General features: G+C 44.4%; 1 long non-coding RNA gene across 3 annotated transcripts; it reads right to left on the bottom strand.

The window, feature by feature from the left end:
• On the bottom strand, positions 1-27,920 carry LOC140629706 (uncharacterized). Of its 3 annotated transcripts, XR_012027511.1 has the most exons (7): positions 27,871-27,920; positions 23,891-24,057; positions 15,961-16,111; positions 12,873-12,973; positions 7,384-7,522; positions 743-3,043; positions 1-80 (listed from the first exon to the last, which is right to left on the bottom strand). It is a non-coding gene; the product is annotated as an uncharacterized lncRNA (long non-coding RNA). The 3 variants fall into 3 exon arrangements; XR_012027512.1 differs by lacking the exons at positions 1-80; positions 743-3,043 and adding an exon at positions 7,218-7,235; XR_012027510.1 differs by lacking the exons at positions 1-80; positions 743-3,043 and having other exon boundaries at positions 7,278-7,522.
• Positions 27,921-27,924: the final 4 nt, after the last annotated feature.

The following is a 27,924-nucleotide window of genomic DNA, read 5'->3' on the forward strand; positions in this document are numbered from 1 at the left end:
ACCTTCAGGTTCGTCATGAAGCGAAGCATGCGCAGATCTTGCTCACTGATCACGGCTGACAGCTGGGGGTGGTTCCCAAACTGCTTTAGGTCAAGGAGCCTTCCGGGGCTGGAGATGCGAGAGCTAGAACAACACCGCAGGCCCGCACAGCAGCGTGGCCCTGGCGCCCCTGCCCTCCCGCCGGCTCCCGGGCCATCCGCACAGGCTGCACCGAGCACGGCCCGCTGGGCCTCGGGCTGCTGCCCATGTGCGCGCTGCCACGGGACGGGAGCTGTGTATCCCGAGACACGCCCCTCCCCGCACCCCGTCCACCGCACATGCCTGTGGGCCCACGGCAAGGAACAGTGGGCTGCTCCCAGGATGGCACATGTCCTTGGTTCTGGCCGACCAGGTCAGAGGTGGGCACACTCAGCCCCCTGGTTGCGCAGTGTGTCGTGGCGAAAAGGGGCTTTGTGGGTTGCCGTGGTCAGTGCAGAGACCCTACTCCCATTCCCACGAGTGACCCAGACCGCATGTAGTCCCGTGCACTTGACATTCGCTGCCTCACCCTCAAGGGGGCTCCCAAGGCTGTGGCGATCACCGGGGCATGAGTGTCGTCACCACTCCCACCCCTGGACGGGCGGGGAGCTTTCACCAATGCTGTCTGAGGGATGCCCATACCCCACAGCGCCCCTGCCCTCCTCACATCCCGCTTTGCACAGCCCTGTCATCCTGGCATTCTTGCACATAGCATCAAGGATACAGCTTTGCCCCAGAAGCCACGGTTTCCCCGATATGGGCGCTTTCGTGTTCCAGGGAATGTTGCCATCTCTGACTGGGTCTGATTTGAACCGTGTAAGGGAGTGCCTGCCTTTTTCATTGCTGGGCTCCATCTCCCCGGAGTGCCTCTTTTGCCTCAGGGGGGACTCCAAGGGACTCAGACCTGCCTCCGGATGCTCTGAGCTTTCCAGCTTCTCTTGTATCTCTTGTCCTCCTTCCTCCCTCATGCCCTCCTTGGTGCTCTTTTCCCGCTTCTCTTCCTCCTCCTCAGCTTCTTCATCGGCCACTTCCCGCTTAAACTTAGCTGGGTCCACAGCTGCCCTCTTTTCTAATGTGACCTCCTCCTCATGTTCGTCCTCTTCCTGTCTTCTTCTTCACCCTCCTTCTCCTTTTCAGTGTTCTTCATCTCTCAGGCTCCTCCACCTTCATCTCCTCCTCAGCCTTCTCCCCAGCCTTCTCAAACTCTTCCTTCTCACCCTGCTCTTCATCTCCATCTTCCTGTTCCTGTCCCTCCTCAGCCTGCAGCTCCTTGTCCTCTTGTACACTTCTATCCTCCACCACCTCCTCAGCAGACTCCGTATCCTCCACTACCACCAAGTTCATTTCCCTGATTATTTCTTCAACCTCCGGCACCAAGTCCTCACTGGGGCGGGCCTCCTCTGTCTCCTCTCCGACCCTGGCTTCTGGTTGGGGCTCCTGTGTCATCCCAACCCCTAGGGATTGCAGCGTCCCAACCTCCCTTGGGGGGCTACAACCCCTTGGGCCCAGGTCACCTGATGTCCCAATTCCAAGAAGGAGGGCCAGGATTCTCATGCAGGTCCCAATTCCCTGGACCCTGCCCTGCTCTCCATTGCCCCCTTCCCAATCCCGAGTCAAATGTTTGGTGGCACCTGGACCCCTTGGAGCGCAGGAGCTGAAGGTGCAAGTTCTTGGTTCCCGGTAACTAAGGGGAGGTTGGCAACTGGAACCCTGCCATTCGTAGCACTGTGCAGAGGCGCGAGGCCGGAATGTTCGCACCCGCACAGTGGCTCATGGCCTAATGCCGCAGGCGAGCGGTGTTGTTATTGGCATAGCCCCTCATCAACTCCCCCAACCACATGCTGCCACCAGAGACTTCATATCTAGGAGGTCCCTTCGGCGGCAGCCACCCGCCATCCAGGAGCCTCACCAGGCCCTTCCTTACTGAGCCTGGGGGTGTGCTCTGGATTCACTCAGGGGTGGTCCGGCCACTGCACCTCGCTGCGCACACGTGTATCCCTCCTGGACATGCATAGGGTGGGGACGGCTGGGAGGGGGTGTCACAGGCAGCCAGGCAGGATCTGGCATCCAGGGACACGCTCCCCCATCCAGCGCAGGCTCCCCTGCTGTCCACCGTCCCCAGCCCCTGGTCCCAGGTTCCAGGCCACCAGCACCCCTGGCAAAGAAATAATTGGCCAGAAATTAGGAAGAGCAAACCCAGAGCAAGGTCCATGGGCCAGCGGGCTGCCTAGAAACCTAGTAACATAACCCCACTGAGGTTGGCGATTGGATATCAGTGGCATAATTAAAGGGCAGGATATGTCACCTAAAGCGTCATTCTGGATACTTGTCCTCAAAGCCAATGGTAGGACTGGCTAATACCACCTCCTTTTCTGTCTGCCCCTTTTGAAAGGCTTGGGTTCCTCCTTCCTTGTCTGACTTTCACACTAGGCTTCTCCTCTGGGTCATTACCAGTTATGATATACCTCCAGCATCCTGGTGCACAGAGCCCACTTCATCCACCTTCCTGAGGAGCACCTTTGCCCTCTCTGTTCCTCCCCTGTCCTGCAAGTTCTCCTACAGTGGTTCGGCCATGGAATGCAGGATCACCGACGGGCGGGATGGCAAAGGGAGCATTTGCAGCACACTTGCCATTCTGAGGTTCTCAGGGCCTTCAGGACTGTTACACAGCCCATGACGGTGCGCTGCAGCAGCGAAGGTAGAGGCATAGGATGCACACCTCGTGAGTTGCAAGGAAGGCCCCGTGGTTACTGGAAAGCACGTTTGTCATAGAAGGACCTCATTTCAAAGGAATGGGCCAGGATGCCTGGGGGATTTGGACTTAGCTGGGATCCAGTGCACCATTTTTGAGGGTCACAATGTCACTAGTTTAAAAATCTGCTTTCCAGGATGCTTGGGTGGCTCAGTGGTTGATGATCTGCCTTTGGCTCAGGGCGTGATCCTGGGCTCTAATGTTGAGTCCCACAGTGAGCTCCCTGTGGGAACCTGCTTCTCCCTCTGCCTGTGTCTCTGCTTCTCTCTGTATCTCTCATGAATAAAATGAATAACATCTTAAATAAATTAATCAATTAAATAAAAATCTAATTTCAACGAAAATGCGGAAGCCTGCGGGGAGGAAAACTGACACACTCCTGCAAGACAAATGGGAATATTTCTGACACTGTCCCTGGGAGAGCCCAGATTCTGGAAGTGCTGATACAATGAAAACCAATGCAGCTCTTGTGAGAGTGCCCCACACAGCCTCCAGAAAGGAGGGTCCTGAGGAAATATTGCACCTGAAACAGCACTACCTTGGGGAGCCAGAAGAGTGATTTTGATTGTGTGTGTGTGTATGTGTGTGTGTGTGTGTGTTTGTCTGAGTGGAAGGGGTTTGGGGATGTTGGAGAGAGAGGGAGAAATAGGGAAAGGGTGGGAGGAATGGAGAGGAGGATTAGGCTGGGCAAGAGGCTGTGAGACAGAGGAGGATGGAAGCAGGCAGGGAGGGTGGGGGAAGGAAGCAGGATAGTAGTGACGGAGGGAGGGAAGAGGGGAAGAGAGGGGCATGGATGCACGAGGGGACTGTGGAGAGGAGGGATGGTGGATGGCAGGTTAGCAGGGCAGAGGGAGGGCAGGCCCGCAGGGTGGAGGGCCGCAGGCTGAATTCTGAACATTGCCAAGGACAGAGAATGATAGGAACCATCCCCTGCGAGACTTTAAGAGGATGAGAAGGAGAAACAAGGTGACAAGGACATGAAGCGCACGTGTCCTCCAAGGTCTGCAGGATCACCTCATGCCTACGATGAGCACTTGGGAAAACAGGACTGCCAGAAAGGGATGGGAAAGAGGAAAGGGCAGCATGTGCGTGAAGACCTAATGTGCCGAAGCTTTGCGAATTCTCTGGAAAACGCTGAGTCTGCCCATCCAAGGACCCCGGTGTGCTCCTGGCTGAGGGAATTACCATCCCAAGAGATGCCCTGTGCAACGGGCTCACCTCAGCTGGCTGAAAGGCAAAGAACGACTCTCAGAATCTGCATGGGCAGCAGTGACCCAGAACTCAGCCAGGTCCTTCTGAAGACCCTCAGCGGGAGGAAGAGACAACCTTCTGGTGGGATGCCTGGAGGCCAGAAGGCAGTGGTTGAGTGTTCACCAAGTTCAAAGTAGAATGCTGTAATATACGTTACATTAACTTACATGAACATAGGTGATGTTGGGCAAGAATGACTGAGAAAATGCTCACCAGATGCAAGGTCAAGGAGCAAGAGAATGAGCCCAGGGGGCCTCTATGCTAAGGACTGTGTCATGCTGAAAAGAGCCTTGGTGAGACGGTTAACTGAAAGTGCTGGCCTGAACTAACGCCTCCCCAGAAAGTACTGGCAGAAACAGGAGAGCAGGACCTGCGTTTGGAAGTAGTCTGCATTGCCTACGTGGGCTGAAAGACAAGGGCGTCCAAGCAGACGTACATTTATTTTCCTCGGCTCGGCTCACACAAAGCTACATCTAGTAAAGCGAAGGAACATACATGGAGTAATGTGAGACACACAGGGGCCGGTTCCCCATGCACTGTGCTAACTACAAGTACACAGAGCAGCAACCCCGCATTCCCCCGGGGTAGTACGCTCACTGGAACTCTCTGTGGGGAGAGCCCTCAAGAAGGCCTGTTAAGCGTCATTATGGTAAAGCACTGTGCTGAAGCAGAAGAAGCCAACCCCAGAACGATGTGTGCTGGAGTTGAGCACCCATGTGGAAGGAAGGTAAAAGTGTCAAAGGTGCGCAATGAGCCAGAAGGGAGAGCAGTGGTTACCTGGTGTGTGTGTGGGGGGTGGGGAGGGGCGGGACCCAAGCAGAGGATGACGCGGTTGTGCACACCTAACCAGCACGGGGCGGGGGGGGCAAGCAGTACGGAATACTTTCCCTGCCTACTTAGCGTTTTTGATTAGCCAGGTGTCTGCAGAGACATTTCAGAATGAAGGGGCAGAAGGACCTCCGAGAGGTGATGGATGCGGGCCCATGTGGGATGACCATCACGTTCCCCCCTTACCTACCACTTGTCACCAGCCAAGGGGAGCATAACCCACTGGTGTCACAGAAATCAGCGTGTTCCCCAAGTCATGAATCAGACACCTCAGTGGGAAGCCTTGGGGCTATTAAGGATTCAAACAGGAGCAGGGTACAGAGAACACAAACAACACAGTGGCACGAGAGTCTGTCCCAGTGAGCAAAGACCTTAGGCAGCAAAGACATGAGGCAGCAATGGAGGAAGGTGCATAGGAGGGCCCCACATTGTTGAAACCCTGGCGACGACCAGGCTGGGAGCAGCAGACAAACCTCTTAGGCCTGAGGCCACAAAACAGTGGAGGGTGGGGGCCAGGAGGGTGGGGACTCGGGGTGGGGTTGGGGTGTGCGGACCCTGTAGGGACATATGGGCCAGACAACTTGCACGCTGCAAGGCCTTCTGAGTCCTCTGAGGCCTCTTTGGGGCTCAACAAAATAAGTGGTGTACCCCGTTGGAACAGGAGAGGCACCTGGTCACGAAGGAAACCATCAGGGTCTCCTTCAGAGGTGCACAGACTCAGAGGCAGCAGCTCTTACACCTAAAGCCACAGGTCCCCCCAGAGGTACTGTGGCAGAGCAGAGACTCGCCAAGCCCAAGGCACTTTCGAAGGCACAGCTGTGCATGTCTGTGCACAGGCACAGCTGCTAGATTGCAGACGAATGGCATAAGCAGACAGAGGCAGGCAAGGGCATGGTCAGGGAATCAGGGACCCGGAAGCAATGGGGCGGGGGGCTGTGGTCAGACAAAATCCTTTCTCTATCTGGAGAAGAACATGAAGAACCCGAGAGGCTGGGGGTACATTCACGTGCTGCCGAACCCCAGAGCCCTATAAGCCTGCCAATTCCTATGGTGGGCCTCTCTGAACAGGCAGCACAAGTGCCGGCAGGCGTGTGTGTGTGTGTGTTGGTTCTCGCGAGTGGTTGTGCCTGTAGGACGGTGTGATAGTAGCTTTAAGTGATGCCTCAGTATATGCTGGTGAGTGAGAGTGTGGGAAGGAGCATGTCAATGGGTCTGTCGCTACATGCAAAGCTATGCGTCAGTACAGGTGAGTGAGCAGGTGTGTCCTAGGAGCATATCAGCATGTGTGTCAGTTCCAGCAGGTGAGTGTGAGGGTCAGTTGGCGTGTATGAATGTGTCCGGCAGTACATGCGATTATGCATGTCGACAGGAGCAGGGGAGTGTGTGTTAGGCACACAGGCGCCCATGTGTGTATGTTTGAAGGTATGAGTGTGTACTTCAGGATGTGCGAGTATGTGTAACCATAGCCATGTGTGTGGGTGGTTTGTGTGCGTATGTGTGCGTGTGCCGGTGCGGGCGCCTCTGGTAAGTTTGAGCGTGTGGGTCCGTACCAGTGAGTGAGTGAGTGCCAGTATGGGAAAGCGTGTCACTCACCAAGGGCCAGTGTGTGTGTGTTTGTTGGTTTGAGCGTGTGACAGTCAGTATGGGAATGGGTGTCCATTTGAGGGAGAGAGTGTGTGTTGTTAGGAACTGGTGTCAGAGAGCTGTAACGGGTAGGTGATCAAGTGCCAGTGTGAGTGTCAGCTGCAGTGTGCTGGTGAGGTTGTAGTAGGAACCCTCCACCTCCACTTTGGAGAACAACCCTAACACTGTATGCTAAGTAAACATGAACAGTAAATATCTCCTACCAAATATCTCTTAATCTTACCCCTGGTAGGGTGGGCCTCCAAAAATATCCCAAATTTCCACCTGAAAGTCCCCAAATCACACTGACTACACATCCTCTCCAAGGCAGACATCCTCTTAAATGGCATCCTGGCTCCTAGGCCCATATATACATGTCAGAGGGTTCCTGAAGTCCATCCTTCTTCCACAGAAGTTTCTCTTGGGCTTTAGGGGCCCCATTCTCCTGCTACTCCATGCACAGGCCAATGTGAGTCTTTCTGTTGGTCATAAACCAAAGCTACAAAGCAGCAAAGCCGCAGCTAATGCTGTCATCACCAGCAACACGGGCCTGGATTCAGCCAAGTTCAGCGCATGAAGCCAAAGAGGTCCCAGAGGCTGTCTGTCTGTTTACCAAACAGGGGCCTGAACCTTAGTATCCCTTCAAATCTACATACTATCATAAGGAGTGATTCTTTGTGGGTGTTGTACTCCTTCTAAACCATCTTCCCTAGGGTTCAAATGAGGGCTGTCGTAGGCACAGTGCTTTGGAAGTGGGCAGAGTCTACAAGACGACAAGACACAGTGGGCAAGACACAGGTAAGACTGAGGGTTCCTCAATGCCATCATGTCCTAGCAGCATGCTTAATTAATATGCCTCTTCATGGAGTGATATTCTAAATGAGGTGATGGGGGCAGTTTAGGGAAGTTACCAAGAAGGATTTCCGAGTTCACTGCGTCCCATGTTTACAATCAGGTGTCACCCGCATCCAAGTCCATAAACCAGAGGGCAGTCTGAAGGCTGGCAGGGCAGAGTGTACTCCACAACGAAATACAGAGGAGAAGTTGCACCTGAAAGGTTAGGGATGTCAGAAAGTTGGTGGTGGGGGGGTTGCTGCGGGCAGGAGGAGGGAGGGAATCGCAAGAGGTGCAGGCAGAGAAATGGACCCTCCCACCAGGGGACTCAACGGGGATTAATAATCCCATAATATTGGGCTTTAAACACCAGAGGGACTAAATTCCATTAGTTCATATAACCAGTGGGACTGGGAGCCTCGAGATTTGGAGGTTGGTAGATGTGGCACTGGGAGAGCTGGATGGGCAAGTGATAGCTAGGTTACTGTGCTTAAGGAGACAGACCCTGCATGGAGAGACAGCATACACAAAGCAGTTTACACAGTGTCATGGGCAAACAGGGCATAGATCTGTTCAACTGATTTCAAAAACAAGGAGCTGGCAGCCCCATTATGCTCCCCCACTAGGCAACATAGGTACCGAGATGCCTGCAGGGGAAGGACTGCACAGACGCTGGCTATCTGACCTGCTGATAGTGCTTCATCCCCAAGTTCTCCTGGGGACTGCATACTGCAAGCATGCAAAGCACCTCAGCCTGAGGTTAGGGCAAATGTTGTTGAAATCATACGGGTACCATGCCCCTCTGCTGGGCACACAGCTGCCACACATGCCATGACCAGCTACCATGCTGCAGCTGGCCTCATACCCTGGTGCCGCGCACCAGACACCTTTGTGTTCAGGTGCCAGCTGCCACAGTGTGCTTCAGGACATCTAGCACAGGGCCAATGGCTCAGGGAGGCCTGGGTGGCTCGGTGGTGGAGCGTCGACCTTTGGATCAGGGAGTGATCCTGTGTTCCTGAGATGGAGTCCTACATTGGGCTCCTCCTGGGGAGCCTGCATCTCCCTCTGTGTCTCTGCCTCTCTCTGTGTCTCCCGTGAATAAATACATAAAATCTTTTTTAAAAAACGACTAATGGCCCAGCATGAATTTTGACAACACAACCACTCTGCTCCCTAGTTGCCCGAAAGGAACCGCCTGACTGCCAAGACCTAGCCTGTCTGGGTCTTACGAACAGTGCACCACGAACAAGCACAGTGCACAACAGGCAGAAAGTCACTGCCTCCAATGGCACTGAACACAAAAGCCACTCAGACACAACAGTAGGCCGGGAGCAGCTAACATACAATTCTCTCCTGATTTGTCATGTTCTGGAACAGGGGACAGTGCACTGCGGGACACTCGTGATCTCTTCTTCAGAAAGTCACTACTTTCAAAACAACACAAGAAGTTGTTCCTGTCTCATGACCCTGAGATGAAGAGTCACATGCTCTGCTGACTGAGCCAGCCAGGCACCCTCAGAATGAATTTTTTTTTTAAAAAAAGGAGACCCAGCAATATGCCTCTTTGCTAGAGAATGATTTTGTACCCAAACAAAATGTTTGTTTCAATGTGAAACATTGAAAGTGAGGGAGTAGAGAACCTTGATAATGCAAAGGACATCAACGTAAAGCTACAGCAGTGTCGGACAAACTAGACTTTCAACCAAAGGCTGTAGTAAGAGATGAAGAAGGACATTATATCATTCTAAAGAGGTCTATCCAACCAGAAGATGTAACAATTGTAAATACACTTATGTCCCTAATTAGGGGGTAGCCAAATTTATAAACCAATTAATAGCAAAATTAATGAAACTCACTGACACTAATATAGTAATAGTATGGGACTTTAACATTCACTCAGAGCAATAGAGAGGTCATCTAAGCAGAATGTCAACAAGGAAACAAAGGCTTTGAATAACACATTGGACCATATGGACTTTGCAGATATATTCAGAACATTTCATCATAAAGAAGAGGACTACACATTCTTTTTGAGTGCACATGGAAAATTATCCAGATGAAATCACATACTGGGCCACAAATTAGCTCTCAATCCCGTACAAAATATTGAGATTGTACTACGTGTATTTGCAGACCACAATGCTTTAAACCTTAAAGTCAAGGACAAGGAGAAATTTCAAAGGGACACAAATATACAGAATGCTAAAGAGCATCCTAGTAAAGAATGAATGGATCAACCAGGAAGTTACAGAAGAATTTAAAAAGTAGATAGAAACAGATAAAGATGGGTATGTGACAGTTCAGAACCTTTGGGATACAGCAAATGCAGTCCTAAGAGGGAAGTATATAGCAATATAGGGCATTCTCTAGAAACAAGAAAAGTCTCAAGCACATAATCTAAACTTAGCCAAAAGGAGCTATGGGAAAACTCATATAAAGCCTAAATCCAGCAGAAAAGTGATAAATTATAAAGATGAGAGATATAGAAAACAATGATATAGAAATATTTAAAAAAATGAAAAGCAAGAGCAGATAAACTAAGCTAGGAGTTATTACTTTGAAACAAGTACTAATACTCAATAAACCCCTAGCCAGACTTATCAAAAAAGAAAAGAGAAAGGACCCAAACTAATAAAATAATGAAAGAGGAGAGATCACAACCAACACCAAAGAAACACAAAAAATTAGAAGAGAATATTATGAGCAATTATATGCCAACAAATTAGATCTAGAAGAAATTGATAAATGCCTACAAATATACAAACTATCAAAATTGAAACAGGGAGAAGTAGAAAACCTGAAACAGACCCATAAGTGGCAAAGAAATTGAAGCAGTAACCAAAAATCTCCCAACCAATGAGTCCAAGAAAAGATGGATTTCCAGTGGAATTCCACCAAACATTTAAAGAAGAACTAATACCCATTCTTCTGAAACTATCTCAAAAAATAGAAATTGAAGGATTACTTCCAAGCCCATTCAAGAAGACAAGCATTGCCTTCCTCCCAAAACCAAAGACCCTACCACAAAGGAGAATTACAGAGCAATAACCCTGACGAACATGGATGCAAAAATTCTCACCAAGATATTAGCCAAAAGGATCCAACAGTACTTTAAAAGAATTATTCACCACGACCTACTGAGATTTATTCCTGGGCTGCAAGGGTGGCTCAACACCTCCATTTCAATCGATGTGTTACACCACATTAATAAGAGAAAGGACAGGAACCATTGATCCTCTCAATCGATGTAGAAAAAGCCTCTATGTACGGCATCCTTTCTTGATAAAAACTCTCTGTAGTCTAGGGATGGAAGGAACCTACCTCCATATCATAAAAGCCCTCTATGCAAAGCCCGCAGCAAATATCATTCCCAGTGAGGAGAAACAGTTTCCCAGTTGGGAAAATCCAAATCAAAACCAGTGAGTTAAGTTACCACCTCACACGAGACGGGATGTCTCAAATCAACAATTCATGAAGGAAGAGACACTGGCAAGGATGTGGAGAGGAGGAACACTCTTACACAGTTGGTGGGATTGCAAGCTGGTCTAGCCATACTGGAAAACAGTGTGGAAGTTCCACAAAAATAGTAAAAAATAGAGCTGCCCTATGACCCAGCAGTTGCAATACTAAGGTATCAAAGGGTACAAGCATAGAGTTTTGAAAGGGGAACATGCACTGTAGTGTTTCTACAGCAACATCCACAATAGCCAAACTATGAGCAGAACCCAGATGTCCAATGACAGATGAATGGATAAAGAAGAAGTGGTATACATATACAATGAGATATTACTCAGTCAGTGAAAGGAAAGAAATCCTGCCATTTGCAATGATGTGGATGGAATTAGAGGGCATTATGCTAAGAGGTGTAAGTCAGTCTGAGAATGACATATGATCATATGATTTCACGCATATGTGGAATTTAAGAATCAAAACAGATGAACATGGGGAAACAGAGGGAGAAATAAAGTAAAACAAATTCTGAAAGGGAGGCAAATCCCAAGACAGGCCGCACTCTAGGAAACAAACTGAGGGTTGCTGGAGAGGGGGAGGTGGATGGGGGATGGGATAACTGAAGAGATGGGCAGTAAAGAGAGTACTTTAATGTATGCAATTGATGAATCATTAAGACCTACCTCTGAAGCTAATATAACAGTACTTTTTAATTAAATTTAATTTAAACATAAAATAAAATTTTACAAAAGGAAAACTTTGTGTTCCCAAAGGAGATGTGATAGAGGTTAAAGCAGAAAACTCATTTAGAGAAATAAGTGCTGAAACTTTACAAATCCAAAAACAAGAATTGAACAGAGAAGTCCGTGAATCTACTAGAACACCCTGTTATGTCAATGTGAAAATACCATCTTCAAAATGCATATATTAGAAACGTTAAAAAGCAAGAATAAATCAAGATTTATAAAAGCATCCAGGGAGGGATCCCTGGGTGGCGCAGCGGTTTGGCGCCTGCCTTTGGCCCAGGGCGCGATCCTGGAGACCCGGGATCGAATCCCACGTCGGGCTCCCGGTGCATGGAGCCTGCTTCTCCCTCGGCCTGTGTCTCTGCCTCTCTCTCTCTCTCTCTCTGTGACTATCATGAATAAATAAATAAAATCTTTAAAAAAAAAAAAAAAAAAAAAGCATCCAGGGAAACAAGGAATAAACTACAGAAGAACACCCATTAAGCTCTCAATGCATTATATGTAGAAAAAAACAGAACAGGAGAGATTGGAAATTCTTATCCAATGGATGTTCAAAGGGGATATTTTACACAGCAAATTTGTCTGGTCAGGACACGTGGGGTGGGCAGAGTTTTCTGCTGGTCCTCTGGGAAGGGGCTCCCACACTGGGACTGAGGCAAACTTGAGCCAGAAGGGTAATACTGCTGGTGTGCTTGGGTGTGGGACCTATTATAAGCAAGTAAGGCAGTCGTTGGCATTGTGCTTTACTGGAGGTATGTGGCTCTGTGTTTATGCAGAGGTACAGGGGAGGGAAAGGGTCCCAGCTAGCTCCTTTGTCCTTGGAGATGGATCTCTGGTGCTTGCTGCTCTCAGAGAAGCACTCCAAGGAGAGCAAATTATCTGTCTCCTGTGTGTCCCAAGTATTTTTCAGATCACTGTTCCTGTGCTATCTGGCTCCAGTTGCTCTTTGCCTGCCTTCTCTCCAGGAGCAGAACAGTGTCCTCTGGATCCCATCCCCCAGCCCAGCATAGTGGCTTGTAAAATTCTAGGTTTGGGACCCCTGAGTGATCAGTGGCTGAACATCTGCCTTCAGCTCAGGGAGTGATTCTGGGGTCTGAGATTGAGTTCTTCATGGGGCTCCCCGCAGAACTCCCCTCCCTCTGTGTCTCTACCTCTCTCTCTGTGTGTCTCTCATAATCAAGTAAATACAATATTTTTTAAAAACAAAAAATAATAACAAAACTCTAGATTTTAGGGACATGGTGTGGGCAAGGATCTTCACTGGTTTTCTGGGGCTGAGGGAGGTTTCAGACAGAAGGGCAGTCATGTCAAATCACAGGTCTGTGGGACTGAAGCATTTCTTCCCCACACCATGTCTCTACATTTCCCACCTTCTTCAGTGTACCTTCTTCTTGCCCTTCAGTTGTGGAGTTTGTTCTTTCTGTCTTCAGGTCCATACTAGGGTATTTAGGATGATTTGGTTGTTATCCACCTGTGGTAGAAGGATAAGAAAACCCTAGGGTCCTATATCATCATCATCTTAGCTCTTTCTCCACTTTCTTTGTTTTAAAAACAACAAACAACAACAACAACAACAACAACACCCTTAATTTCAGTGTTCATTCTATTGTTCCAATCTCCATTTCATTAATTTCTTCTGAATACTGTTACCTTCTTCCTTCTAACTTTGGTCTTAGATTGTTTCTTATTTTCTAGGTTCTTCTTTTTCCTTCTTGCCTTGCCTTTATTTTTATTTTTAGTATATTTTTAAATTTGATTTTGACTTGCCAACATATAGTATAACACTATACTCATCCTGTGATGTGCTCATCCTGTCCAGTACCCCCCCTCAGTCCCTAGGTTCTTGAGGTATAAAGTCAGGTTGCTTATTGATCTTCTCTTTAAAAAATTGGTATTTATTGCAGAAAAATTCTTTCCTAGAATTGTTTTTCTGCATTCCCTAGGTTTAGAATAGAAACATGCCTTATTGGTATTTCATTTGTTTAAACATATTTCCTATGTCCCTTATAAGTACTTTTTGGACTTACTGGTTGTTCAGGCAAATATTGTTGGTTTTCCACATACTTGTAAATTTCCTGGTCTATCTCCTGTTATTGATTTCTAATTTCATGGCTTTGTGGTCAGAAAAGGAGCTTCATATGATCTCAATCTCCTTAAATTTGCTGAGAATTGTCTTGTGGCCTCTCATACAAACTATTTTGGAGAATGTTCCATGCCAACGTGAAGAGAATGTGTATTCCACTATTGTTGAATGGATTGTTCTATAAATGTCTGCTAGGTCCACTGGGTCTACAGCATCTTTCAGATCCAAGCTTTTGTGTTTATGATCTCTGAATGACTTATGCATTTATTGGCAGCTTGGCTCACTGGCTTGTCTGCCTTCCTCCCTCCCTTCCTTCCCTCCCTCCCTCCCTCCCTCCTTCCCTTCCCCCTTCCCCGCTTCCCTCCCTGCCTCCCTCCCTCCCCCCCTTTCCATCCTCCCTCCCTTCCTCCCTCCTACCTCCCTCCCTTCCTCTCTCCCTCCCTTCCCTCCCTCCCCCTTCCTCCTTTCCCTCCCTCCCCTCCCTCCCTTCCCTCCCTCCTTCCCTTCCTTCTATCCTTTCTTTTTGATGGTCTCTCTCAGTTAAAATCTTTTTGTTTTGAGATACATCCATTTGCTTATTTTTCCTTCTGTTTACCCTGAGAAAACATTTTCTAAAAACATCGCTAAGATCAATGTCAAAGAGCTTAAAGTCTATGTTTCCTTGCGGAGTTTTATAGTTTTCAGTCTTACATTTATTTCTTAATCCATTTTTATTCTATTTTTGTGTATAGAGTAAGAAAATAGCCCAGTTTCATTCTTTTGCGTGCACCTCGCACTTTTCCCAATACCACTTAGAGAAGAAAGTATCTTTCTGAGCTGTATTTTCTTACCTCCTTTGCCATACATAAAATGAGGATATAAGCGTGAACTAATTTCTGGGCTCTGTACTCTTGAGCTGTCTGTTTTTTGGGCCAGTATCATACTGCTACAATCACTATTAGTATTGCAGTATATATCCAAATCCAAGAGGGAGATACCTCCACGTTAGCTTTTCATTCTGAATATGGCTTTTCTACACATCCATGCCAGTACCTGTTTGTTCTTGTGGAGTTAATTTTAGGCTGTGGAAATTTAGGCAGGTGTGAGATGAAATTACTTTTTAAAAAAAAATTTAAATTCAATTGGCCAACATATAGTACATCAATAGTTTCAGATGTAGCTTTCAAGAATTCATCAGTTGTGTATAACATGCAGTGCTCATTACATCACGTGCCCATCACCCAGTTACCCTACCTCCCCCCCCCCCCTTCATCTCCCCTACGGAACCCCTCAGTTTTCTTCTCAGGAATAAGAGTCTCTCATGGTCTGTCTTCCTCTCTGATTTTTCTCCATTCAGTTTCCTCTCCTCCAATAATCACTTGCAGTGTTTCTTACCTTCTGCATATGAGTGAAACCATATGATAACTGAGTGGTTATCACTGAATGACTATTTCACTTAGCATAATACCATACAGGTCCATCTACATCAGTGTAAGTGGGAGGTATTCATTCTTTCTGATGGAGGAGTACTATTCCATTATATACATCTATATATCACATATACACACTCTGGCACACCACATCTTCTTTATCCATTCATCTGTCAATGGACATAATGGCTCCTTCCACAGTTTGGATTGTGAACATTGCTGCTATGAACACTGGGGTGCACGTGCCCCTTTGGATCACTACATCTGTATCTTTGGGGTAAATAAGTGGTAGTGCAATCGCTAGGTGGTAGGGTAGCTCATTTTTAACTTGAGTAATATCCACACTGCTCTCCAAGTGGCTGCACCAGCTTGCATTCCCACAAACAGTGCAAAAGGATTCCTTTCCCCACATTCTCTGCCACCATTTATTTTTCCCGTCTGTTGACTTCAGCCATTCTCACTGGTATAAAGTGGTGTATCTCTGTGCCTTTGATGTGTATTTCCCTGAAGGCAAGTGAAATGGAGCATTGTTTCATGTACCTGTTGGCCATTGTTTCTGTTGGCCATCTGTCGGTTGTTTGTTTGTTTGTTTGTTTGTTTGTTTTGCAGAAATGCCTGTTCCTGTCTTCTTCATTTCTGCCCATTTCCTGACTGGATTATTTGGTTCAGGGCTGTTGAGTTTGATAAGTACCTTTCTTCAGAATTTTATTTATTTATTCATATCACACACACACACAAACACAAACACACAGAGGGAGAGAGAGCGGCAGAGGGAGAGGGAGGCTCCATGCAGGGAGCCCAATGTGGGACTCAACCCTAGGACTCCTGGATCACTCCCTGAGCCAAAGGCAGATGCTCAACCACTGAGCCACCCAGGTGTCCCTAACAAGTTCTTTGTACATCTTGGATACTAGCCATCTATCTGATCTGTCATCTGCAAATAACTTCTCCCATCCTGTAGGTTACCTTTCAGTTTTGTTGACTGTTTCTGTTGTTGTGCAGAAGATTTTTATCTCGTTGAAATCCCAAAAGTTCATTTTTGCTATTGTTTCTCTTGGCTTTAGAGAGGTGTGTAGCAAGAAGTTGCTGTGGCTGAGGTCATAAAAGTTGCTGCCGCCTTATTAAAAAGAAGAGAGAGAAGACTCAAATTAATAAAATCATGAATGAGAAAGGAAGATCACTACCAACACCAAGGAAATACAAACAATTTTAAGAACATCGTATGAGCAGCTATATGCCAATAAATTAGTCAATCTAGAAGAAATGGATGCATTTCTGGAAAACCACAAACTACCGAAACTGGAACAGGAAGAAATAGAAAACCTGAACAGGCCAATAACCAGGGAGGAAATTGAAGCAGTCATCAAAAACCTCCCAACACACAAAACTCCAGGGCCAGACATCTTCCCTGGGAAATTCTATCAACATTGAAAGAAGAAACAACACCTATTCTACTAAAGCTGTTTGGAAAGATAGAAAGAGATGGAGTACTTCCAACTCATTCTATGAGGCCAACATCAACTTAACTCCAATACCAGACAAAGACAACAACATAAAGGAGAATTACAGACCAATATCCCTGATGAACATGGATGGAAAAATTCTCAACAAGATACTAGCCAATAGGATCCAACAATACATTAAGAAGATGATTCACCATGACCAAGTAGGATTTATCCCTGGGATGCAAGCTGGTTCAACAACTCGTAAAACAATCAATGTGATTGATCATATCAGCAAGAGAAAAAACAAGAAACATATGATCCTCTCAACAAAGATAAACTCAAAATGGATGATATATCTAAATGTGAGACAAGATCCCATCAGAATCCTAGAGGAGAACACAGGCAACACCCTTTTTGAACTTGGCCACAGCAACTTCTTGCAAGACACATCCATGAAGGCAAAAGAAACAAAAGCAAAAATGAATTATTGGGACTTCATCAAGAAGCTTTGGCACAGCAAAAGAAACAGTCCACAAATCTAAATGACAATCTACAGAAGGGGAGAAGATATCTGCAAATGACATATCAGATAAAGGGCCAGTATCCAAGATCTATAAAGAACTTATTAAACTCAACAGCAAAGAAACACACGATCCAATCATGAAATGGGCAAATGACATGTGAGGAAGACCTAGACATGGCCAAGAAGCACATGAGAAAATGCTCCACACCACTGGCCTTAAGGGAAATACAGATCAAAACCACAATGTGATACCACCTCACGCCAGTGAGAATGGGGAAAATTAACAAGGCAGGAAACCACAAATGTTGGAGAGGATGTGGAGAAAGGGGAACCCTCTTGTACTGTTGGTGGGAATGTGAGCTGGTGCAGCCACTCTGGAAAACTGTGTGGAGGTTCCTCAAAGAGTTAAAAATAGACCTGCCGTACGACTCAGCAATTGCACTGCTAGGGATTTACCACAAAGATACAGATGCAATGAAACACGGGGACACCTGCACCCCGATGTTTCTAGCAGCAATGTCCACAATAGCCAAACTGTGGAAGGAGCCTCGGTGTCCATCGAAAGATAAAGAAGATGTGGTCTATGTATACAATGGAATATTAATCTGCCATTAGAAACAACAAATTCCCACCATTTGCTTCTACATAATGGAACTGGAGGGTATTATGCTGAGTGAAATAATTCAATCGGAGAAGGACAAACATTATATGTTCTCATTCATTTGGGGAATATAAAAATAGTTTTCACTAAGGGAATAAAGGGGAAAGGAGAAAAATGAGTGGGAAATATCAGAAAGGGAGACAGAACATGAGAGACTACTAACACTACTAACACTGGGAAACGAACTAGGGGTGTTGGAAGGGGAGGTGGGTGGTGGGTGGGGGTGACTGGGTGATGGGCACTGAGGTGGGCAATTGATAGGATGAGCACCGGGTGTTTTTCTATATGTTGGCAAATTGAACACCAATAAAAAATAAATTTATATAAAAAATAAAAAGCGTTATGCCCTCGTTAAAATTTTTTTTATAAAGTTGTTGCCTCTGTTCTTCTCTAGGATTTTTTTTAAAGATTTTATTTTTTAAATTTTTATTTATTTATGATAGTCACAGAGAGTGAGAGAGAGAGAGGCAGAGACACAGGCAGAGGGAGAAGCAGGCTCCATGCACCGGGAGCCCGACGTGGGATTCGATCCCAGGTCTCCAGGATCGCGCCCTGGGCCAAAGGCAGGCGCCAAACCACTGCGCCACCCAGGGATCCCCTTCTCTAGGATTTTGATGGATTTCTGTCTCACATTTAGGTCTTTCAACCATTCTGAGGTTATCTTTGTGCCTGGTGTAAGAGAATGGTTCTTTTGCAAGTGGCTATCCAATTTCCCCAACACCATTTGTTCAATATTCTCTTTTTGGCATCATATATTCTTTCCTGCTTTGTCAAAGATGAGTTGGCCATAGAGTGAGGGTCCATTTCTGGGTTCTCTATTCTGTTCCACTGACCCATGTGTCTGTTTCTGTGCCACTACCCTACTGTCTGGATGATCACAGCTTTGTAATACAGCTTGAAGCCAGGCATTGTGATGCCACCAGCTTTGTTTTTCTTTTTCAACATTCCTCTGGCTATGTCAGGGTCTTTTCTGGTTCCATGTAAATCTTAGGATAATTTGTTCCAAGTCTGTGAAAAATGTCCATGGTATTTTGAAAAGGATGGCATTGAACGTGTAGATTGCTCTGAGCAGCACAGACCTTTTCACATTTGTTCTGCCAATCCGTAAGTGTGGAATGTTTTTCCATCTCTTTGCGTCATCCTCAATTTCTTTTAGAAGTGTTCTGTAGTTTTTAGGGGACCTTTGCCTCTTTATTTAGGTTTGTTCCTAGGTATCTAATGGGTTTTGGAGCAATTGTCAATGGGATCAATTCCTTAAAGTCTCTGACTTCTGTCTCATTGTTAATGTATGGAAATCCAAATGATTTCTGTGCATTGATTTTGTGTCCTGTCACTTTGCTGTATGAGTGCTAGCAGTTTTGGGGTGGAGTCCTATGGGTTTTCCATATGCTGTATCATGTTGTGTGCAAAGAGTGAGAGTTTGCTTCTTCTTTGCCCAACATGAATGTCTTTTATTTCTTTTTGTTGTCTGATTGCTGACTTGTCTGATTGTTGTCTGACTGGCTGAGACTTTTAGCACTATGTTGCACAACTGTGCTGAGAGTGGGCATCTCTGTCACGTTCCTGACCTTAGGGGAAAAGCTCTCAGTTTTTCCACTTTGAGAATAATACTTATGGTGGGCTTTTCATAGAGGGCTTCTATGATACTGAGGTATCCTCACACTGTGGAGAGTTTTGATCAAGAAATGATGCAGTACTTTGTCAAATACTTTTTCTGCATCAGTTGAGAGGATCCTATGGTTCTTGTCTTTCTCTTATTAATGTGAGTTATCACATTGACTTATTGTGAATACTGAACCACATCCTTACCCAGGAATGACTCCCATTTGCTCATGGTGAATAATCCTTGGAATGTTCTATTGGAGCCTATTGGCTAGTATCCTGGGGAGACTGTTGACGTCCATGTTCATCAGGGATATTGGTCTGTAATTCTCCTTCTTGATGGGGTCTTTGGTTTGAGTATCAAGGAAATGCTGGCCTCATAGAATGAGTTTGGAAATTTTCCTCCCATTTCTACTTTTTGAAACAGCTTCAGCAGAATAGGTATTACTTCTTCTTTAAATGTTGGTAGAATTCTCCTAGGAAGCCATCTGGCCCTGGATTTTTGTTTCTTGGGAGTTTTCTGATGACTGTTTCGATTTCATTGCTGGTTATTGGCCTGTGCAGGGTTTCTATTTCTTCCTGTTTCAATTTTGGTAGTTTATAAGTTTCCAGGAATGCATCTATTTCTTCCAGATTGCTTATTTTGTTGGCATGTAGTTGCTCACAGTAGGTTCTTAAAATCATTTGTATTTCCTTGGTGTTGGTCACGATTGCTCCTCTTTCATTCATGATTTTATTAATTTGGGTCCTTTCTCTTTTCTTTTTGATTACTCTGGCTCAGCGTCTATCTATCTCATTAATTCTCTCAAAGAAGCATCTCCTGGTTGTGTTGATCTGGTTTCTATTTCACTCATTTCTGCTCTAATCTTGATTCTTTGTCTTCTCCTGTTTGGGTTAGGCTTTATTTGTTGTTCTTTCTCCAGCACAGGTAGGTGTAAGGTTAGCTTGTGTATTTGAGATTTTTCTAATTTTTTTGAGAGAGGCTTGTGTTGAAATGTGCTTCCGTCTTAGGGACGCCTCTGCTATATCCCAGAGGTTTTGTACAGTTGTGCTCTCATTCTCCTTAGTTTGTATGAATCTTTTTAATTCTTCTTTAATTTCCTGGCTAACCCATTCATTCTTTACTAGGATGGACTTTAACCTCCAAGTGTTTGTGTTCCTTCCAAATTTCCTCTTGTGATCAATTGAGTTAAAATTTCAAAACACTGTGGTCTGAAAATATGCAGGGAAAAATCCCAATCTTTTGGTATAATTTAGACCTGATTTGTGACCCAGTATTTGATCTATTCTGGAGAATATCCTGTGTGTATTCAGGAAGAATGTAAACTCTGCTGCATTAGAATGGAATGCTTTGTATCGATCTGTGAAGTCCATCTGGGCCAGAGTGTCATTCAAAGTCCTTGTTTCCTTGTTGATCTTCTGCTTAGAATAATATGTCTATTGCTGTGAGTGTGGCGTTGAAGTCCCCCTACTATTAATCTATTATAGCCATATGTTTCTTTACTTTGGTTACTAATTGGTTGATATAATTGACTGCTCCCACGTTGAGGACCTAAATATTCGTAATTGTTGACTAGACCCTTTAAGCATGATATAATGTCCCTCTTCATCTCCAACTATAGACTATAGTTTAAAAATCTAATTTTTCTCATAAGAAAATTGCTATCCCAGCTTTCTTTTGAGGTCCATTTCCATGGTAAATGGTTCTCCCCCTGCCACACACACTCATTTCCAGTCTGATGGTGACTTTAGGTCTAAAATGGGTTCTTGTAGACAGCATATGGATGGGTTTTGCTTTTTATCCAGCCTGGTACCCTGTGTTTCTTAACTGGATCATTTAGCCCATTTACATTCAGAGTAACTAGTGAAAGATAGGAATTTAGTGCTGTTGTATTACCTATACAATCCCCGTTTCTGCAGATGGTCTCTGTTTCTTTGGGCTTCCCCTTCCCTTACAGGATCCCCCTTAACATTTCTTACAGGGCTCATTTACTGGTCACAATTTTCTTTTTTTTTTTTTTTTTTAGTTTCTGTCTCTCCTAGAAACTCTTTATCTCTCCTTCCATTTTGAATGAAAGCCTTGCTGGATAAAGTATTCTGGCTACATGTTTTTCTCATTTTCTACCCTGAATATATCATCCCAGTCCTTTCTGGCCTGCCATGCTCTGTGGATAGGTCTGCTGTTAATCTGATATTTCTCCCTCTGTAGTTAGGAACCTTGTCTCAAGCTGATTTTAGAATTTTCTCTTTATCTCAGAAATTTGGAAGCTTCACCATTATAATTTGGCATCTTGATTAGTTTTGATGATTTTGGGAGGTTTCTCTCTATCTCTTGGATGTGAATGCCTGTTTCTTTCCCCAGTTTAGGGAAGTTCTTAGGTAAAATTTTCTCCAATACACCTCCTGGCCCTCTACGTCCCTCCACGCCCTCTGCAATCCCAGAGGATTTATAATGGATTTTATAACGGATTTTTTAAAAATAATAAGTTTATTTTTTATTGGTGTTCAATTTGCCAACATACAGAATAACAACCAGTGCTCATCCCGTCAAGTGCCCCCCTCAGTGCCCATCTCCCATTCACCCCCACCCCCCGCCCTCCTCCCATTCCACTACCCCTAGGTCGTTTCCCAGAGTTAGGAGTCTTTAGTTCTGTCTCCCTTTCTGATACTTCCTAACAATTTCTTCTCCCTTCCCTTCTATTCCTTTCACTATTATGTATATTCCCCAAATGGATGAGGCCATACAATGTTTGTCATTCTCCGAATGACTTATTTCACTCAGCATAATACCCTCCAGTTCCATCCACATTGAAGCAAATGGTGGGTATTTGTCGTTTCTAATGGCTGAGTAATATTCCATGTATACGTAAACCACATCTTCTTTATCCTCTAATGCATTTTTTAAAACTATCACTTAACTCTCAGAGTCTGTCCTTATAGACTCTTACTTGTTTTTATCTTTTCCTCAGCTTCCTTATGTCCCATCAACTTGTCTTCTAAGCCACTTTTTCTCTCTATTGAGAATAACTACTCTAGCTACTAGAGCATCCAGTTTAGACTGCATCTCAGAGTGTTTTAACACTCTGATTGTATCTCATTTCTGCACTATGAGGTTCTCTAGAGTCTTTCAAGTTTATTTTCATGTCCAGTTAGTAACTTTATAATTGTGATTCTGAATTCTGTCTCCAACATCTTACTTAAGTCCATATCCATTAGATCTGTGGCAGGGAACATTACCACTGATTCTTTCCTTTGTGGTCAATTCTTTCTTGGATGTATGAGTGTGCAGAGTCAAAAATAGCAACCATGACCCAAGCAGAATACTGGGCAATTCTGAGGAGGTCAGGAACCAGAAAATAAAAGGAAACGACAAGAAAAATAAAAGCAAATTTTTAAAAAGGGGGAAAGTAAGTGGGGGAAAGTGAATACAATCTCATACACGGACCAAATTGGCGATCCATTTGTTGCTGAGTGTATTTTGGTCTGTACATGTTAGAAGGTACTAAATTCCCAATTTACTTTTTAAAAAGCAATACATATCTATATAATAAAATTGAATATGGTGAAAGGATGCTTTATCTATCTACATATGTCTATAACATGTAAGTGTAAAATAGGAAAGTTAAAAAAGAAAAAAATAATAAAAATAAAGGTTGATATAATTCTGTAGTGAAGACAAGAAAAGGGAAAGCATATTGGGTCATTTTAACCTAAAAGACAAAAAAAAAAAATCATAAGAGAAAAACTTGCATTCTATGTTCTCCAATTCTGAAGCTTTCCACCACTGTTTGATCAATAAACCTGCTGTTTTCCTGTTATTCCAGAAGGTCTTCTGGGCGAGAAGCCTGTTGCAGTACATTCTCATGTGTCTGTGCCTGGGTGGAGATGCACCACCCCTTGCCAGGTGGCAGGGCTCAGTTTAAGTTGTTTGTGAGGTCTTTGCTCCCTGGAGGCCATGCCTCTCTAGAGGGTGAAATGGGAAAATACGGCTGTTCCCAGATCTCCAGTCCTGGAGTAGGGAGATCCCACTGTATGCCAAACTGCAGACTGCTAGAGAGCCCAGTCAGTCACTCAGATCCTTCCTTGATACAGGTGGGAGGGAGTGGGGGGAACACTGATTTGCACGATTTCATGTTTTGCCCTCTCCTGCATGTACCTGCTCCATCCCTCCTGAGGAACCAGAGCGTTACCCTGCTTCTGTACATTGCAGGGCTCTGGCACAGAAAGAGTTCACTTTGGTGCAATGCACATCTGGTCTGCTTCTCCAGATGAGACTGGAGGTTGCTGTGTTCAGTCCTTTGCAGGGACCCAGCATGACAGCAGTTACCCCATCTGTCCACAGTTTGTAGTTTATGCAATAACAAGCTAAGTCTTCTTCCAGGCTCATAGACCTAAACCCATTTTCCCACTCCAATGCTTGAGAATTCTGCCAGCTTAGGCACCCATTTCTATTCCTCTAGGAATATTGAGACCTCACTGTCCCATCTGCGATTGTGCTGTTTCACCACTGAGGGAAATACCTCAGACGCAGATTTCTGAAGGTCTTGACTTTTGAGTCTCAGGACTGTACAGTTCTCTCCCAGCCCCTTACAAAGGCTCCCTGCCCCAGCCCATGCTGTTTATCTTCCCATATATTCCCTCCATTTCTGCTCTTCTCAGTCCTACCTTTCAAGAAGTGGTCACTCCCATGTTTGTAGAGTTTCAGGTTTTGTTTCCTTTCAACGCAGGTTGAATTCATAGGTGTTCAGGATGTTTTGATAGTTATGTAGCTCAATTTGGCAACATCCCACACACTTGGGGAAGGTGAGTGTTCATTCACATGGTCTCACTTTCTGTGGGAGAAATCACAGGGTGATAAGATCTAAGTTCATATATATATATATATATATATATATATATATATATATATATATATATATATTATATATCCAAACTGGTATTTTTGTCTGTTTATCTTAATTATGTGGTGAAACTTCTTCTCCGGACTTCCTCAAGTGTTATGTTGTCTGTGGGTGATTGTCTAAGACAGGGTCCACAGACATATCTGAGATCTATGTGCATATTACTTGACACTGAGGTGGGTAAAAACTCCTCTTGGATCTCTTGGCATGTGATGCTGGAATGTACATCTCCAATAGAAGCAATTGTGTGCACAAATGGATGCCAATTTCTTCTGATTAGAAAGGACAACAAACAAAGATATTCATGTCATCATTCTTAAATGATCAATTCTATAGCAGTCAGTGCATCCACAATATTTTACCACTCTGCATTTCCAGTTATTCCATCATTGCAAATAAGAACTCCATATTCAGTAAAAATTCTTCAAATTGGAAAAAAGTAGAAGTATTTTGAAGGTACCATTGGTAGAGATGACCCAATGACCATTTACAAGCAACATTCATAAACACTATGTAGATAGCCTACTCTGGATTCTTTAACATTCTGTACGTGACTAATAATCCAAAGGAAATCTTTTCCCACCTTTGCTAAGTAAAATTGAGAACCATTACTTGTATTGTTAACTTAGATTCTTTTGTGACCCAACTATTGAAGACTAGAGTATGGAAGAAAGATAAATGAGTGTTTGGGAGGCACGCCCTTTTTAAAAAAAAAAATTTTTTTTTTTTGAATTGGAGTTCAATCTGCCAACATATAGCGTTACACCCAGTGCTCATCCTACGAAGTGCCCCTGCTCAGTGCCCATCACCCAGTCACCCCAACTCCCCTTCCAACTCCCCTTCCACTACCTCTCGTTCCTTTCCCAGGGTTAGGTGTGTCTTATGTTTTATCACCCTCACTGATATTTTCACTCATTTTCTGGGAGGCACTCCTGTAAAAGCTTGGATCAAACTATCCTATCACTAGACTGGAAGTAATTTCATTTCAGTTCATCAGACAGTGCATGGACGGAAGATATTTTCATGATGTCAGCAAGGCAAGGAGGTTATGTAGTTGTGGCAGTATATATCAGATACAAGAATTCTGGTAAGGTTCTCAAAGGATCAAAAAATTAATTGCAGGGTTTATGGAGAGTGTTGGGATATAGAGAAGGAAAGATTAAGTTTCTATCTGATCTAGCTGACTAGGACAAAATACTCCAGCTGTTTCATGCTCAAAATCATGTCCTATCTTTCAAACACCTGTTAAACTTGGAAGATGAAAAAAATACACATTTTGGATTTTCTTATAGGTTTTGTATTTCTTTTGGCTTTCCTCTTGACCTTCTCTCCCACTATAGAAGAATTTTATTACTTTTACAAATCAGTGAGAAAAGAAGTCTTTCCTTCTTTCTTTTATTATTATTTTTTTTGGTTTAGATTACGAGGAAAGAGAGGGTTTAAGTTGTATTGACGATGTTGAAATCTTAGTCACTCTTTCACCTGGATTTCAGAGGAAAAATGAAGTTCACTCATTAAAGCAATATATTGGTGAGGTAGATTGTCAAAAATATGATATGATTGTCTAAGAACAAAAACATGAGTACCACTGACTCCAGAACAGTCCATTGACTCGGTGTAACTTTTATCTCAACCTGCTAAATTCTTCAATCCAGAGAACATTTCTGTTATTCTAGGGATAAAGATGACTAATGCTTCCTTGTTAAGGGACATTTTTTATTATTATTTATGATAGTCACAGAGAGAGAGAGAGAGAGAGAGAGAGAGAGAGAGAGGCAGACACATAGGCAAGGGAGAAGCAGGCTCCACGCACTGGGAGCCGACGTGGGATTCGGTCCCGGGTCTCCAGGATCGCGCCCTGGGCCAAAGGCAGGCGCCAAACTGCTGCGCCACCCAGGGATCCCCCTTTTTTTTTTTTTTTCAATCTGAAGAGTACAGCTCTGTATGTGCAATTGTTTTATTTTTTGTTTTTCCCTTTTTAAAAATAAATTTATTTTGTATTGTTGTTCAATTTGCCAAGATACAGAATAACACCCAGTGCTCATCCCGTCAAGTGCCCACCTCAGTGCCCGTCACCCAGTCACCCCCCCCCCCCGACCCCCCGCCGCCCACCTCCCCTTCCACCACCCCTAGTTCGTTTCCCAGGGTTAAGAGTCTTTCATGTTCTGTCTCCCTTTCTGATATTTCCCAGTTATTTTTTCTCCTTTCCCTTAAGGGACATTAATATTAACAATTTAGAGATTTAATAGCCTAACAGAAATTGAGGCGGACTTGGTGAAAAAGTCAAAAGTTTTTCAACCTGACTCTTGTTTTCCCTGGGAAATATGAGGGTCAGTATTTCATTCCATCTTCCTCAAGGTTGGAAACATGATTCACTTCACTTATTGAATATTTATTGTGCTAAGTAAGATTTTGAGGGATGGGAATATAGATGGCAATAAAAAGAGATAAAAGGCCTGAGCTTTATGATCTCACATTTTCTATAATGCCTTTGCTGTTATGAAGGGATGTAGGAGTGAGAATTAAAATAATCCATAACATTTTTAAGGTCAACAAAGGTACAGAGTAGTAGTATGTGTTATGTGAAAAGAAAGAAAAAAAAATTGGTATTATTTAGAGTGCAGTTAGTTAACATGACAGTGTAATATTGGTTTAAGGTGTACAATATATTGATTGAAATATTTTTTCAAGGGGTTGCCTGGGTGGCTGAGCGGTTTAGCGCCTGCCTTTGGCCCAGGGCGGGGGTCCTGGGGTCCAGGGATGGCGTCCCCCGTCGAGCTCCCTGCGGGGAGCCTGCATCTCCCTCTGCCTGTGTCTCTGCCTCTCTCTCTCTCTCTCTGTCTCTCTATTTCTCTCATGAATAAATAAAAACAAAATCTTTAAAAAAAGTAAAAAAAATTTTTTTTTCATAAGTGGATATGTACTTATGTTTAGATACATTAACTTTCATTGATTTAAAGGATTTAGTAACACAAAGTAGCAATATAAAATGGTGAGAGTAGCAATTACTGGCAGGCATTCAGATGCACCTGGGGAAAATGTTAATTACGTTTTCTAGCAAAATGAATTAATAATAGAAATGAAATGTTTCATTTACGCACGTACATGAAAATTCACAATGTTTACCCATACTGTTTATTGTGGTCCTAATAGAGGTTAATTTAAATAACAAAATTACCAGGACTTCGAGAACACACATAAAAGCTAATCAGAATAATTCTTTTTTTTTTTTTTTTTTTAAGGGTGAAGGAGTTTATATCTTTAATTAAGCTGCGAGATGGTAATTGTTCCCTGTATCATCACTGATAACTTCGTTAGATACTGTCTAAGAAAGCAGTGGATGGAGAGGCTGAAGCATTAGGATATGCAATTGATTCATTTCTGTTCCACTACATTTCTGTTCTGTTTCTGGTCATTTAAATAAGTCAGTGCGAGGGGGATCCCTGGGTGGCTCGGTGGCTGAGCGTCTGCCTTCGGCCCAGGGCGTGATCCTGGAGTCCCGGATCGAGTCCCCCATCAGGCTCCCTGCGTGGGGCCTCCTTCTCCCTGCTCCTGTGTCTCTGCCTCTCTGTCCATGTCTATCATAAATAAACAAATCTTTAAAAATAATAAATAAGTAAATGTGTACATTTGGGGGCTCAGTAATGTACCCCAAGGTGCTTTCCTTTTTTTCCCCCCAAGACTAATGATCTGGTAATTGTAGGCTATGTTTCCATAGACATGGCTATAGCGCCTCTCTCTTACCCCTTGCAGTGCCCAGGATAAAACTTTGCTTACCATCCGTCGGTCATAATGGGA

This window comes from Canis lupus (genome assembly GCF_048164855.1).
Source record: "Canis lupus baileyi chromosome Y unlocalized genomic scaffold, mCanLup2.hap1 SUPER_Y_unloc_10, whole genome shotgun sequence".
In the NCBI taxonomy this organism is placed as follows: Eukaryota; Metazoa; Chordata; class Mammalia; order Carnivora; family Canidae; genus Canis; species Canis lupus.